At 44.8% G+C, this 15816-nt stretch overlaps 1 protein-coding gene across 7 annotated transcripts in view; it reads right to left on the reverse strand.

Annotated features, from left to right (window-relative positions):
- PPFIBP1 (PPFIA binding protein 1) overlaps positions 1-13526 on the reverse strand; it is a 136766-nt gene extending 123240 nt beyond the window's left edge. For 6 of the 7 annotated variants that reach the window (XM_054696336.1, XM_054696340.1, XM_054696339.1 and 3 more), the window contains exon 1: positions 10384-10454. The gene's annotated coding sequence lies outside the window, so the exon portion shown is untranslated. Of the gene's footprint in view, positions 1-10383; positions 10455-13460 lie in introns of those variants that run through there. The other variant, XM_054696333.1, reaches the window with a different exon arrangement.
- Between the last annotated feature and the right edge of the window lie 2290 nt (positions 13527-15816).

Raw genomic sequence — 15816 nt, forward strand, 5'->3', positions numbered from 1 at the left:
CTGGACTTCAAGAGATGGACTCTCTAAAACTTGAATTATTGGCTTAAATTTCTTAAGATACTGTGGAGGTCAAATGTCACCTGTCTCCACGTGGTCTCCAGCCCAGGTGACCAGTATGAGGCTGTGCTATAAGCCAGGGCCCACAGGAAGTCGGATAGCAGGGAAGCAAGTAGATCAGCTGGCACCTAAGGTCACTTTGGAAGACCTTAGGTGTCTGGTGAAGAGCTTCTGAATTCTGGGCAAAAATAGATGGCAGGGTTTTATACCAGTGTGATGGGGATGTGAAGCAAGTGATGGTGGAGGAACTCAGTGATTCAAAACACATCTGAGAGCCAACAAGGACACTGCTGATGGCTGGAGAGAGGCCCCAAAACTCCCAACACAGACCTGATCCACAGCAAACTGTAATGATGCCGAGACTTGAAGGCCTGTGAGAAGTGCAGGCTCTTGGACTTACAAGAGGCAGAGTTGTCCTCCTAAATCACATGGAGCCCCAGACCCAGCAAGGACCCACCCTGGTTTAATGCTCTGCTGTCACTGTCTTGAGATTCTTAACACTTGTGCATTAGGTCTGGTGGATGAGTCGATGCAGCGTGCAGAGGAGATTCATCCAAGGTGTACAGACGCCACTCACATCCACACCTAGAACATGCACAGCCCACGTGCAGGATTTCAGAGGGCAACTCTGCTCAGGAAGTCATCAGGATTTAAGTGCGTTCAAGTCCGGTGTGTTACGAACATAAGCCAGCAGGTGGGGGGAGCTAAGAGCTATAAGAGGCTACACTCTCCATTAACCAAGCTTGCTTCTCAGGCAGAAACTAGGCAATGTCTTTCTCTAAGAAACAAAACACTAAGAAATCCTCTTGTATCCACCTTGGTCCTGTTACAGCCACTTGCACTGAAATGGCGGCATAGGAGGAAAAGGAGACAGGGCAGCCCACATTTTTTCCTACCATCCCTCCTTCACACCAGTCCTTCCCCCATAAGCCAAAGACGATTTATTTCACAGGTATCAACAAATGAAATAAAAGTGGTAATTTCATTTTGAGTATGTTTCCCCTGTTCTGGTAAAGACAATATCCCTACAAATGACAAAATAGGAAGTGTGCAGTTTCAGTGACTGGGCCTCTGGGTTAAATGCTCTATAATCATGCATTACACTGGCATGACACAATATAAAGATCAACAGTAAAACTCATGCTAATCATCTCAACTTTTCATTTTTCTTCCCTCAGGATAACATTAAATGCCACATACACCCCAAGACAAGGCCCCACCCATGCAGTGATGGGGGCGGTGCTGATTCTTACTGCCAGTCTCTGAATGATTTGATTGCTCAGTCCCCATTCTCCACCCCCTCATGTCATTACAAATGTGCTGAAACACCGCAACTAGTGTGTTTACAAATGAATATCTTTCTAGAAAGGATGAAATGGAAGCCCAGCAACCTGATCAAGAACAGTATTTAATGTAAAGACCTCTGCCAGCCCACCCCTCCTACAGAGGGTGCCTGGTGCGGTGGTGGTGCTGGTGTGAGCAACCCCAGCTGTGTCTGACCACTGACACTCAGGTTTCCCCTGGGAAGTTGTTCCGTGAACCATTAAGTCTGGTTGTCCAAAAATTCCTCCTTGAAATCCAGTCAAGTTTTCCTTTGTCTCATTTCATTCTCCTTTTTTTGGTATTCCTCCTTTCCACTCCAATTAATTTCCTGCCTGGAGACACTTTCTGGCAAACACGTCTGTTTGCAGTATTTAGATGAGAGACTTCTGTCACCCCTTCCCATGTTTTCCTTAGTACTAATCATCCTAAGAGTCAGCCTCTCAGGAGCCTGAGTCACTTATCTATGAACTTGCTTTCAGGGCCTGCTGTTAGACTGATAAGATGAGAGCACCTGCAGGGACTTGCTCCATGCTTCTCCCTCCCCATCACCTCCTTTCCGCTTGCCCCTCTAAAGACTAAGCTGCCACTCTGCACTTACTCTGACTCGATCCCTGGTCTTTTCTCCCACCAACCCTGGCACTCTGGATTCCACCTCTACTAGACAACTGCACCTGCTCTCCTCCAGGTCACCATAGGCCTGCAGCTGCCTGGGGCAGTGGCGAGCCTGTCCCTGTGATGGTTCCCCTGTACTAGCTGGCGTGGAGGTGTCCCTGCACTGGCTGGGTGAGCCCCTTCCCTCTGCCTCCACCACCTTCCTAGCATCTGGGGGCTCCTGCTCTGTCTCTTTTAATAACATTTCTCTGTGCTGTCCAGATCTCAAGGTCAAAGTGCCCTGAGGCTGTGTGTACTTGCTTCTTCTTTCTCACCCTTTATGTAACAGCCCCATAGAGATGACCCCTCCATCTAGGATTCTGCCTAAACTCCAAATTTTTGTCTGACATCTTCATGTGGCTAAAATCAACTAACAGCTCTTCATGGCTTTTTTAACATCCCAAGTACAAAACTCAGCCAGAGGCAGTCACAGGATGTGATTGAGATACAGATCTGAGACTGCCCCTGTCTTTAAGTCCACAGTTTGGCATGTACAATCTGTGTGACCTGGGAGAAATGACTGAGCCTCTCTGTGCCTGAGATTCCTCAGGTGTAACATAGGAATAATAACAGTGCCTATTCTTTTTTTTTTTTAAAGATTTATTTATTTATTTATTTATTTATTTATTTATTTATTTATTTATTTATTTATACATACAAGCACTGGGTACAGTCAGAAGCGCGGGAGGGTGAGAGAATTCACCACAGCCAGAGCGGGGAGCAGAGCAGGCAGAAGGACCGAAGTACACTGCTGAGGGGAGCAGCGGGCGGCAGGAGAGGTCTGCGCGCCATGTGGGACCCTCCTGCGGTGGCCGGGAAGCAGCCGGGATCGAACCGGCACTGCAGAGGCTGCGGGCAGCTTCACAATCCAGCGCTCAACCGCTACGCCACCGGGGAGGCCCAACAGTGCCTATTCTTAAGGCTGATGCAGGGGTTAGACAAATCTAGGTTAAAACGTGGATGAATAGAACAGCGCTCGGTATACACCAAGGATGCTATATTAACTGTTGTTATTCTAAAAAAACTAGAGGCTAGTACTATTATTTTACTCCTATGCACAATGAGAAGTTGTGCAATCTTGAACTCTAGCTATTAAAATCTTAATTCATCTTATTTTCCATTAAATTAAATACTTGCTTGGGACTCAGCACTATGAAGCAATCCACAGCCACTGCAGCATGAATTCGATGGCCGGCCAGGGAGCTAACCCACATGGCGCAGCAGACCTCTCCTGTCTTGCCCGCTGCTCCCCTCAGCAGTGTATTTCAGTCAATCCACTTGTTCTGCTCCCTACTCTGTCTCTGGTGAATCCTCTCACCCACCGCCCTGCACCTCTGACCTATAACCCAGCTCTTGTATGCATAAATAAATAAATCTTTTTTTAAAAAAATTCCGCTTCTGCTTGTGTGCCTTTCTTGATGAAGGGTTTTCTGTCCCTCCCCTCTCTGCATACGCCACTAGGAATGCCTGACATACTTGTAAAACAATAGTTCTCATATCCCTCCTCATCTTTAAAAAAAAAAATTTCAACTGAAAGTATAATCTAGTAGCTCTTGAAGTCCTCTAAGATCTGGCTCTGGCTAGAACAGTGAGTTCTGGTTTACCTCTCGAAACATGAGAGAAATCTCATCATATTCCACATTTGCTCCAAACCCCAGCGTGCTCATCTCCCCCCACTGCCTTGCCAAAATCTCCCATTCATTCTTCCAGGCTCATTCAAAACCACCTCCTCTCCTGGGACCCACCAACCCCCAATCTTTGATCCTGTGGACTGGTCCTTCCCTCACCTATCAAAGGGTCAACAAAGGGTCAACAAACTGATTTTTAAAATGTTAATATTTTTATATTTCAAGAGTAATGCCTGAGCAAAGAGACATGCATATGCTTTAAAAAAAAAAAAAAAATCAAAGCTCCCTTTATCTTCCCTGACGTCCTAATTTTACCCGCAGCAGTTTCCATGCACTAAAAAATACAAACTCTACATGTGTGCTTGGCCATTTTTTTCCCTTAAAATATACTTATTAGACACCTGTATATATAAGTATATTTTTTCAATATTTTAAAGGTGTATATACGTGTATGTAAATAATAGTACAGATCTTTTTTTATGATTATGGATAGAATGTCCCTTCAATGCACACATTTCCTTGTTTGTTTATTTTTAAGGTAAAGACCATGTTTTACTTGTCCTTACAGCTCTCCAAGTGGACCTCCTTTCAACTCCAGGAGTTGCTCAACAATATCCATCAGTGCTCACTGTGAGTCAGGGAAACAGCTCGTTAGTGTTGCACATGTATAATCCCATGTCAGCCTCAGAACTACCCGACTATTCCCATTTCACAGAAGACAATGCCACACAGCCAGTCAGCACAAGGGACAGCTACATATATTGCAGGGGCCAGAAACCCTTCAGCCACAAGGGTCTCTGGGAAATCATCAGCCAGGACTCTGTCACAGAGACTCCCTCAGGTATAAGGACACTGAGGAACCAAGACTTTTTAACTGGCCATGCTGGTGAACTAAACAAAGTGGGTCCAGCTATAAGGAAGGAGAGGGAGGGTCTGGGGCTCCAGTTATGACTGCCCCACAGGATGATGCAGAGTGCAAGTCACCCTAGAGAATCGAGGAACCCTGAGGAGAGAAAAGCAATAAAAAAATCTTATCTGTGTTTAGAAGTTTTCTAGGTTGTGCAAAGTCACATGCTGATGGGGATGGAGGATGGAAGAATGTGAAAATTTACCAAAAGCATCAAAGCAGCTGATCCAGAGGAAAAACACTGAGACCCAGGTGACTTCACACAAATGGTCCTGGCAACTCGCAGGTTCAACCACAGTTCCTCTGGGTCTGTTTCCCTTCCTCCCACTCACTTCCCAGAGTTAATTTAGATGAGAACTACATCTTCCATCATTCATAAGAGTAGAGTCTGTTCAAATGTCAGTCAGACAAAACAGTATTCTCCATTATGTGTCATGAAAAGTAGCATCTTCAGAAAAAGACAAATGTCGCACTATCATTATTTACATTATTTATGCCACAGTCAAGTTAATACTAAGACAGGCAATCAAGTTTTAGTTTCCCTTTTTTCCAAACAAAGTAAATTCAATAAACTTTTCTCATAAAAACCTCATACAACTGACTCTGTGTTGGGAAAACGACATCTATCAAATGCCACAGATGGAGAAAAGAGTGACAAAGGCAACAAGAAGACTTCTGTGAGCCAGATCCTAGACACAGAAATGCAATATAATACAGGCATTTATCCTGGTATGATGGAGAATTACATTACATTCATTCATGGAAGAGTTACACTTCCCAACTGGCCTACCTACTTCTTCCAAGAACAATCCTACTTCCCTAAAAAAAGGGGGCCACTTGGGTTCTCACTCATCAGGATAAATCAAGTTTGTCCTTGTTGCAAACACACACACACACACACACACACACACACGTAATCACACACCTGCTCTCTTGAACTTGCATCTTTTTAATACCAAATGTTTATTCTCTCCAAATTAAAGGTGAAAATACCCAGCCTGACTCTGGAGTTCAAAGAGTGTCCATATGATGGTGCACAAGTGAATTGGTGGTGGGAATTCTATGGGGACTAGACCTGAGAGGAGAGAGCATAAAATGTACAAAAAAGAATGATGTAAAATATATATGAATTAAAAAAAAGTGTCCATAAAAACCTAAGGCCAGCCCCAAACATTACATACTTGATCTTCTTTCATGATTCATTTTTTGACGCATGCGCCTGTGCCGACTGATAGTCTCTGCAACTTGAGTCTATACATTTCCTTCAGTCAGAGATATTTTCAGGTGCACCACTAAATGATCTTTCTATTGTACACTCATCCCACAAAAACCAGGATGTGCATGTGGGCCAGTCACACCTATTCCAGGGACATACAAAATCAAAGTTTAGTCACAAAAACAGGCCTCCCTGTTGGTGCAAGTGGTTAAGTCTCAGCACTAAGAAGCTATTGGCAGCCAGCACAGCAGCGCGAGTTCAATCCTCAGCCAGGGAGCTAACCCACATGGTGCAGCAGACCTCTCTTGTCTCTCCCACTGCTCCCCTCAGCAGTGTATTTCAGTAAATCCACTGTTCTGCTCCCCACTCTGTCTCTGGTGAATCCTCTCACCCTACACTTCCACACCTCTGGCCTACACCCCAGCTCTTGTATGAATAAATAAATAAAATAAATCTTAAAAAAAAAAAGAAGTTTAGTCACAAACTGTGACAGACAACACACATGCATGGTCCACTCAGAGTACCAAACTACATTTCAGAAATGAAGGTCTTCAATGGGTACAGACTGGTATCCCATTCCATCAGACCCTCTTCTGCCACCAAAACTGTGTGCAAATGTAAAACTCTTGAAAGGACCCAGTTTTTTAAGTCTAAAATCCAGCTGTTTAGTGTTGTGGATCCCTCAAAGCATAAAAAAATAAAGTAAAGGAAATCCTCACCATTTGGCTTTTTGATATATTACCAGCTAATGCCAAATTGGCATCAATAATTAGAGTTGATCCTCCAATAACACAGGAGGGTGTTGTTGACCCTGTGCAGTCAACAATAGTCAAAAATCCATGACAACTTCTGACTGCCCCAAAACTAAACTACTAATAGTCTGCTGTTGACTAGAAGCCTCACAAATAACAAACAGCTGATTAACATGTATTTTGTGCATTATATGTATTACATATTATATGTTTACAATAAAGTAGGCTACAGAAAATAAATCATTTCAAGAAAGCATAAGGAAAAGAAAATACATCTACAGTGCTGGGCTATATGGTACTTATATAATTTATAAGTACTTATAAGTTTACACTGTTTACAAGGAAATAAATGTATAAGTGGACCCACATCATTCAAACTCATTTTTTTTTAAAGATTTATTTATTTATTTAACAAGCACTGGATACAGTCAGAAGCGCGGGAGGGTAAGAGAATTCACCAGAGCCAGAGTGGGGAACAGAATAGGCAGACTGATGAAATACACTGCTGAGGGGAGCAGTGGGCGCAGCAGGAGAGGTCTGCATGCCATGTGGGACCCTTGCCGGCAGCCGGGGATCGAACCGGCGCTTCAGAGGCTGTGGGCAGCTTCACAGCCCAGCACTCAACCGCTGCGCCACCAGGGGAGGCCCATCAAACTCATTTTTTTTAAGGGTCAAGGGTACTTTAGGAAAAGAGTATAAGAGAAATAAAAGAATCACTGTATTTTGCAGTGTGGGCCAGTTCAGTTTCATTTTCTTGAAGTCATTAGCTCCATTTAATAAAGCATCAATCTTTGCAGTGGTGATGTATGTGACAAGAGCTGCCAGCACTTTGACAAGGAGAAATCTATGAATTTGAGACACAAATGACATACCTACGTGCAAAGAAATGCACAACCCAGTTTTTGGATTATGTCAATTTTTGGCCAGTCTGGTGATGGATTTCATTGTAAAATTATCAGCCTTCAGTTGAAGATAAATTCTGGCCAGAGGTCACATTTTTTGTGATCCCTTCTCCCCAAAAACAACACTAAGAGTCACTAACTATAACAGCTGTGACTCACACTTAAAACCATCCTTTCAATTTGGTTAAAAATCATCATCATCATCATCATGGCTCTCTGGAAGATTTGACAACTGGCTGCTTGACTGTATTCCTCTCCCTCTACCCCCAATTTCAGAACTAAAAGACCCTCTAGAGAAATCTCTAGGAACAAAAAGATCATAGGCACGCAACTGGAAACATTTCTATAATAAGGAATCAAGTCACAGACCCAAACATGAGTGGATAATCATCCATTCATTCATTTATTCTTTTGAAAAGATTGTTCGAACGAACCAGGTCAGAAACATTCCAAACATTTCTATTTGGAAATAGAAAGAATGATGAGTGAGGTTTACTTACAGAGAATGGTTTGAAAAATGTGCTACCTGGGTTAGGTACCTTTCAAAGAGGGAGATGAGACACTCAAAAGGTTAATTTTAGTGTAGCCAATTATCAAATCTAAATTTGACTACGAAAAGCATCTATTTCATGAATGTGAAAGATACGCTTTAAAAGAAAGTCAGTTAGACAGTAACTGAGGGGACAATGACCTTGTTCTGATGTATCTCATGCTGGTACAATGAGAGACAAAAAGCCTTTATTAACAATTAACACACTCTCCCTCCTGGAGCTTATTTTCCAAAAAATGTCTAGGAGGCCCTTGAAAGTAGGTACTATTGATCTGGAACCATTGTGCCCTGTATTTCCTGTCAACATTTATCCACAAGGCCAGATGACTATTTTTTAAAGCAGCTACTAGAAATAGGATGGTAACTGGTTGAAGAGAATTTAACCAAAACTTGATCCTATCTTTCTCATTAAGTCAAACATAGTTCAAGTTTTGTCCTTCCGAAGTACCATGTTTAACTGTACCACATTTTCTTCACACACATGGATGGAGAAAGAGAAATATTGGCAAAATAAAGCTAAGTATGTAAAAGCACTGTTATTACTCAAACTGAATGAAATGGAAAGCTTTGGTGTATCCAAAGACTGGTTTCTTGGAAAGAACATGTAAATCTGAATTTGGCCCATGAGGACAACGTCTGAAAGCTCATCTTTACTAGACTGCTTGTTACAAACTGCAGTTTGAACACTCCACCAGTTAAGGGATATCACATCAACCCACAGGAATTCGACATCAGCTCCTTCTCTTTCCTACTGAAAAAGTTTTGTGTACTTCCCATAGAGGCAAGACTTACTCACCATTCATTATTTGAGAGCAAGTTCTATTTCTTAACCAAAACACAAACCAAAATGAAAGAGTCCAGGCCTATCCAGTAAAGCCTACCTTCCTTCTGCAAAAAGCCTGCTATTCCATTTTTTCAGGAGCTAAGAACAACATAGATCTTAATGTTTTATAAACCATAATAAAACAAACACTTCTATCTAGCCCTGAAACCAAGTGTCCTCTGCTGAGCAGCCTGCCTGTAAGTGCTCTATCTCCACACATCCTACTTGGGTTTGGTAGATGGACCAATGTGGCTGCACGTGGCTGCTTACTTTCCTCATCTCGGGAAATGCCCTTTGGTTTGGGCACCTGGGATGTAGCTCTGGGGGCAAAAGGAAGTCCACGCCCATTTCCTCCAGACCTCACCCAAGAAGGATCCTCACTGCTGAGCAACCGTGAGGAAAGAAAAGGGAAACTTGACTCAACCCTTTGCCCAAGCATGCCTTTTTTTTTTCCTTCTCTAAAATGAAGAGCCTTAAGCACTGGTAAAGAATGTTCTGAATCAGTTCACCAAGTTAATTTTTTTCCCCAGAAGGTCTATCACACCCATTTAGAGCCTGAGGCACACAAAATCTCCAAAGAGGAAAAAAGGGCTTGAAACAGGAGATAAATAAAAAGCAGAATTCTATACTTCCACTTCTCAAAATACCTTTCTCCTGACAGAAAACCACCTTCCCTAAATACCAAACTTGGACAGGAAACTAAGTTCAATTACTCTCTGCACTTTCTTACTGGAAGGCAGGCTTGGTTTTGGTGCCACCTTTGAAAATCCCATGTCCCTATACTAAAGAGTTTGTATGTCACAAACAACACCTTCTGCCACTTTTCTCTGCTAAAACTCCCCTTTCTACCAAAGCTCCCTGGACACACCACAGCCCCCACCCTTCCTCCAGCAACCATAGAAAACAGTCCTGAAGGCTCCCAGCAGCCTTCTTCACCCCTCAGACCACTAGGCTGGCATCTGAGAGCGATTCCGTGTGAAATGTGCGAGTGAAAGAGAACTGGAGTTGGAAGTGTACCCCCAAAGACTCAAAATTAAGACACCCCAACTGAATTTCTCACACCCTGATTGGGCTACAGAAAAGGAGATTTTACGCTGATCTAAGACCATATAAGAATAACTTTCATCAAAATCTGTATGTGATAGGCCCGAGGAGAAGCAAAAAAATAGAAAACTTTTGTTCTCTCTCAGAGCCTAATTCTTAAGTCGCTATTTCACAAAGTTTTGGTAGCCCTTTATCACACACGCGCGTACACACACACACACACTCTCTCTCTCTCTCTCCCTCTCTCTCTCTCTCTCCCCTGACTGTGGGGTTCTCCAGTTCCCAAGTCGTACCATTCTTGAGAGACTTGGGTGTGGGGGTCTGAGGACACAGACAAGACCCCACAAGCCCCAGCCTGGAGGCATTTTTCAATCGGACGCCAGCCTGGAGCGCCGGGACTTCAGCCCCCCAAGAAAGTGCCCGTTCCCCCCGGGAATGCGCGGGGAGCTGGGGAAGGGAAGCCGCCGGGGAAGCGGAGGGGCGGTGCGCCGCGGAGCCGCCTCCCGGTCGGCGGGCCGCCCCGCGCCTACCTGGACCGCCGAGTTCCCGAAGTTCTGGCCTCACTCCCCGGGCGCCGCCAGCCCTCCCAGGGCCCCGCCGCCGGCCGGCTCCCCCGCCGCGCGTCGGCTCCCGCCCGCCGCCTACACCCCGCGGGCCCTCGGCGGAGTCAGGAATCCGGGCGGCGCGGCGCGAGCGGGCGCTGACATCACTCCCGCGGGCGCAGGTACCTCCCTCCTCGGCCTCGCCCCGCCCCCGCGCCGCTGGCCAATGACTGTGCGCCGGGGGCGGTGCCGGCGCGCCCCACCCTCCGCGATTGGGCGCGGGCCCTGTCGCTCAGGGTCATCCACTAATTTTACACATTCCTGCTGAGCTGGACTCCGGCTGCTGGTGGGTGTTGATGGAAAAAAATGCTGCCTTTCCTGCTATCGCTGAGGAAAGCCAGTAATTCTGTGGGGAAGAACCTCGCGGGTCGTGTCTTCAACTCTCCTTGGTAGAGTTCCCATACCCCTGAGGAAAGGAAACGACTCCCTCCTGGCCCTCTTTGGAAGGAACAACAATCTGCTGTGTGTCACAGGCAGGAGCCCCGCGGCGCGAGGAGCTGAAAATGGCTTAAAGTCCAGCAAATAAAAGAAAACGCCTGCTCGCCTTTCTGGCCTCTCATCGTGGCAGTGCCGGGGGTTCCCTCAGCCCGCGGTCGAGAACTTCCAGGGCGTCCCAGCTCAGAATTATTAACTCGGGGTCACCCACCATGTGGTTGCTGTTGCTTTTCTCCTCATGAGGGGGAAAAAAAAAACAAAAACCGAGCTTGCAGGCATATAAATTGGAACCTCCGATGTAAGAAAAATTACTATTTACCTTGCTAAGGGCCTTAAGGCTGCTGTTTTCATGCACTACTGAAAGCGGGGGGGAGGGGACCTGACAATTGAGTTCAACAAGCCACATGAGAGTAATTACTGCTGAATGGAACCAATTGCAGTGGCTGAGCTATCAATTAAGAATTAACTAACATTTACCCTTGACGGATATCACTGCCTATAATCCCTTTGCCTAACAGAACACAAAGGTTCTCAGGGGACAGGTCTTTCAATTTACCTAATATATGATCCCAAGCAGAACTTCATGGTGAAAGTGGCTTTATTTCTATGAGATACATTTTATCTTGTTATAAATCTAAATATTACATACTACTTCTATGAGATATATTATCTGTCATCTTCTGAAAAGACAATAAATTGGTTATTGCCCTGCTGTTACTTTTTATTATTTGTTTTGTGATGTCATTTGTTTCACCATTGTGCCAAAAATTGCAGAGGGTGCAGAGTCCAACTTTGTGTCTCATTTCATCCTCACCAACCCCCTGTAGTGTGAGAATCATCAGCCCCATTTTAACCTAAGGAATCATAAACTCTGCCAGATTATGTAAATAAATTGCCCTAAAACAATCAGAACTGAGGTTAAACCCAGTTTCCTTTTTCAACAAAGCATTTGTTCACTTTACTCTAACGCACTGATTGCCCACAATTTGCACTCTTTCAAACACTATAATGCTAAAAAATAAAAATCCACAGACTCAGGCCATTGCTCCCACAGACCTACTTGATATTATCATATTGTAACAGGGTGGTCCCCAGGAAAGGGGGAGGTTCCCTGCCCCACCCAAGGGAGGGTGGAGCTGAGCAGGAAGAGGAGAATCTGCAGAAGAGACTGAGGAAGGAAGCAGGATGGAGCAAGGAGACCTGGAGGAGGCGCATGGAGCCTAGAGACACGTGAAGAAACTGCGCTTGTCTTTTGGTCGTGGACTGGGTGACACAGATGTGGGTGAGACCCGTGGGGAGGTGACAATGGCAGCTTTTATCTTGATGTTGATTTTGCTCTTTTCCTTCCGGGCTTGTCCAGTTGTTTGTGACCCTTTTCTGTGGGTCCCCACTGGAAGATGCTTTAGACTTGTAGCAGGCTTTGGGGCCTTGTTCTGGGCCAATCCCATTTGGATGGACTTTTACCCACGAGGGGATGGGTAACTCTGGATGCTTTATTTAGAAACTAGACTAGAAACTAGAAACTAGACTCTTTGCCTTACCTGTATTGTTTCCTAGTTTTATTAAAGTTCCTTCCCATTAAAGTCTCCTATGTTTTGTATTGATGTGGCGGATGGCAGAACCCATGTAGAATAAGCAGGTTTGCGGGGTTTGGGCTGCCCCTCTCCCTGTCCTATAACAATATCACGTTGTCTGTCAGACCTGCATGATTCCTAGCTCCCACTTAACATTTCTGACTCCATTTTGTCCCAGCTCTAAGTCTCTTATGCATCACTATCCCATGAGTTTGGGATCAAACTCATCACCATCTTCCCCTTCAAGTCAAACCCCCTCCCTTTTCCTGCAAGCCTTGCCTAATCTGCCCTTGATCCAAAAGGTCTATTCACAGAACCTGGTATGATTCTCACCTTCTGGCCTACCTGGATTTCTTGCCTTCTCTTAAAGCACAGACAAGGTCCAAGTGCTTGCTGGGTGCTACAGTGGACAGAAAAAGTGTTCTGAATTTTTGCTCAACTCTGCCAGGAATCTGCTGTGTAACTTAGGACCAGACAGTAAATAAAGCATCCATTAAAACCTTTGTTACTGCCTCTTTAAAATGGACTGATAAGACATCAAAGGTTATACAAGCTTTAACAACATTGTATAGATATGTAAACAGATGATTAAATGTATCCAGTTATATGCATTCCCTATTCACACCCTGAAGGGCAAGTTCCATGCTACTGACCTCTATGTTGTCCTTACCCCTAATTCACGGAAAAGACTCAGGAAAAATACAGGATCACAAGAAAATGGATCCTTGTATCACTCCTAACTCCACTTCATGCCTTTAAATGCCCCCTACCCCCAAATAATCTCACAGCCAGAAACCCAACTATCTCCTCCCTCCATCCACCACCCCTTACTACTATCTGTTTATGCTCTATCGCTTTTTCCTCTCTCACCATTCATTCAACAACCTGTAAGCCCCTCTTATTTTCAGCAACAACCACTTAAGCTTGTTCCTTAGACACTCCCCCTTCCCTCATTCTCACTCCGGGACACCTTGTCTTCTCAAGCCTGTTACTAACCTGGCTCCCAGTTGCCTCCAAGCAGGAGCTGGGTGGCTAGCAGTCCTTCCAGCCTCAGGAAGGCTGCATCCAGGCTCACACTCTCCAAAGGCAGCAGACGGGGGCGGGAATATCCCAACCCACAAGGATGGCAGGATAAAATAACAGGAAGTTGCCTCCCATCCCCTCTGCAGCTGGAGTGATAACAGCTGCCATCAGAGTCCAGAAAACAAAAGACTTAAGAAAGCCGAAAAGCGGCCAGGGCTGAAGCAGCATTATTAACCAGGAGTGCCACAGTGGGTGAGGAAAGAACCAAGGGCCTACTGCAGCCTTCCCTCATCAACCACCATTAATTGGAGTGATAGCTCTTATCTGTTCTACATTTGCTTCATTTAATGTTTCACCACAATGCTTCATTTCTTCTAACACTTTAATTATTTATAAAATATTTATTACTGTAATATTTCTTATTTATGACAGATAACTATATTGACACTACTGGCCTCTGGTATCTCAGAAAAACTTAAAGAATCAGGATTTTTTTAAAGACTTATTTATTTATCCATATAAGAGGTGAAGTATAGGCCAGAGGTGTGGGGGGAAGAGTATTCACCATAGACAGAGTGGGGAGCAGAACAGGCGGATTTACTGAAATACACTGCTAAGGGGAGCAGCAGGCGAGACAGGAGAGGTCTGCTGCACCATATGGCTTAGCTCCCTGACCTGGGATCGAACTCATGAGGCAGTGGCTGGCAATAGCTTGATAGCACTGTGTCTTTAACCTCTGCACCACCAGGGAGGCCCCAAGAATCAGGGTATTTACTGTACCGTGGAATACCATTTAGCATTAAAGAATCATGAAATGTTGCCATTTGCAGTAAAATGAAAGGAACTTGAGGGGTTTATCCGAAGTGAAGTTAGCCAAAAAGATCAAGACAAATACTAGATGATTTCACATATATGAGTAATATAAGGAAACAAAGAGGTGAACTGACAAAACAAACTAAAAATAAACTAGTAGACTTTGATAACTGAACCAAGGTTAGCAAAGGTGAAGAATGTTGGGGGGATGGAAGAAAGACCGAGGCGCAATAAGAAATGGGGTGAATATTTTGTTTTGTTTTCCTTCAAAATAATTTAAAGAAAGAGGACATTGTAACAGAAGTGAAATAGGAAATAGGATCCCCTATAAGCAGTTACCCAGGGTTTACCCACCATCTTGGATCTTAGCTGACTGGTGGACAAGTCCGTTTAAACTCCTGTGGTTTCAACACTAATTAGCTCTGTAGGTCTAGCTACCAACTTTCTGTAATATCTAGTTATTCCTATGGCTAGCCTGACCTTTAGGACCTGCAGATCGTGCAGGTAATATTATTGGGGCGAGGGTGGGAAGGGAGCGCTGTGAAAGCAGGAGAAAACCTGCAATGAGGAACAGAAGTAGAACCTGAAATGGACCCACGGTCAACCACCTGCTGGAGATAAGTGCCCTGCTTCAGCACTCCCGGCAGGTCGCTTTTACTGCAGTCCATGGCAAAAGATCCTCCTTCCTGCATGCAGACTCTGCTTTTCAGACTCTTCCCCCAAGAACTGTCATGTGTTCTGTGTCACCCTTACAACCATACTGCAGAGCATTACTCATCCCATCGTAACATAAGGAATCAAAGGCTCTACAAGATTACCGGAGTCAGTCACTCCAGAACACCCAGAACCAGGGTTGAAACCAAGGTCTTCTCTGGATCCAAAGCCTCGATTGTCTGCAGTTGGCTGTCTTCCTTCCCATCTGTGCTCTGGAGTGAGAGCAGGTTGTCTTGTTACCTTGCACCCAAGTGTGGAAGGGCACAAGGGCACACCCTCCCCAGTGCAGGTGCAGATGCCAGGAGAGGCTCATGGGCTCATCAAGGTCACGTCGTTGCCTGACTGGTTTTCATGGGCTCCCAGTTGCCACTCACCAAAGCACAGTCCTAATCACTCTTGACTCTTCGAAAACTCTTACCTAAGTACCCTTTAGCAAGGGAAAAAGTCCAAACTCTCTACTGATGTCCAGAAGCCTAAACAGCCTGGTCCCCAGTTCTCCTTTTCATACTTACTGTCTTCCTTAGAGTGCTTGCTTTTCACAATCCCACGCTGCCCAGGCTGAAGGACCACGCACCGTCCTCCTGCTGACATCTCCTTGGTGAAGGATGATTTTTTTCCCCATTTCTACTAAAGTCCCCGCCCAGAGTTGTTGTGAGGACCTGGTGAGATGTATGCAAGATAGCAGATCACACCACCTACCACATGAGTCATCAATAAGTATAGTCTCCTTTTTCCTATGACATAAAAGTTGTCCCATATTGTTATATATGGCTTATATTCCACACTGACTATAGTCCTTAAG

Source organism: Talpa occidentalis, unplaced genomic scaffold, assembly GCF_014898055.3.
Source record: "Talpa occidentalis isolate TD23 unplaced genomic scaffold, MPIMG_talOcc4v2.1 talOcc4.16, whole genome shotgun sequence".
Classification (NCBI taxonomy): Eukaryota; Metazoa; Chordata; class Mammalia; order Eulipotyphla; family Talpidae; genus Talpa; species Talpa occidentalis.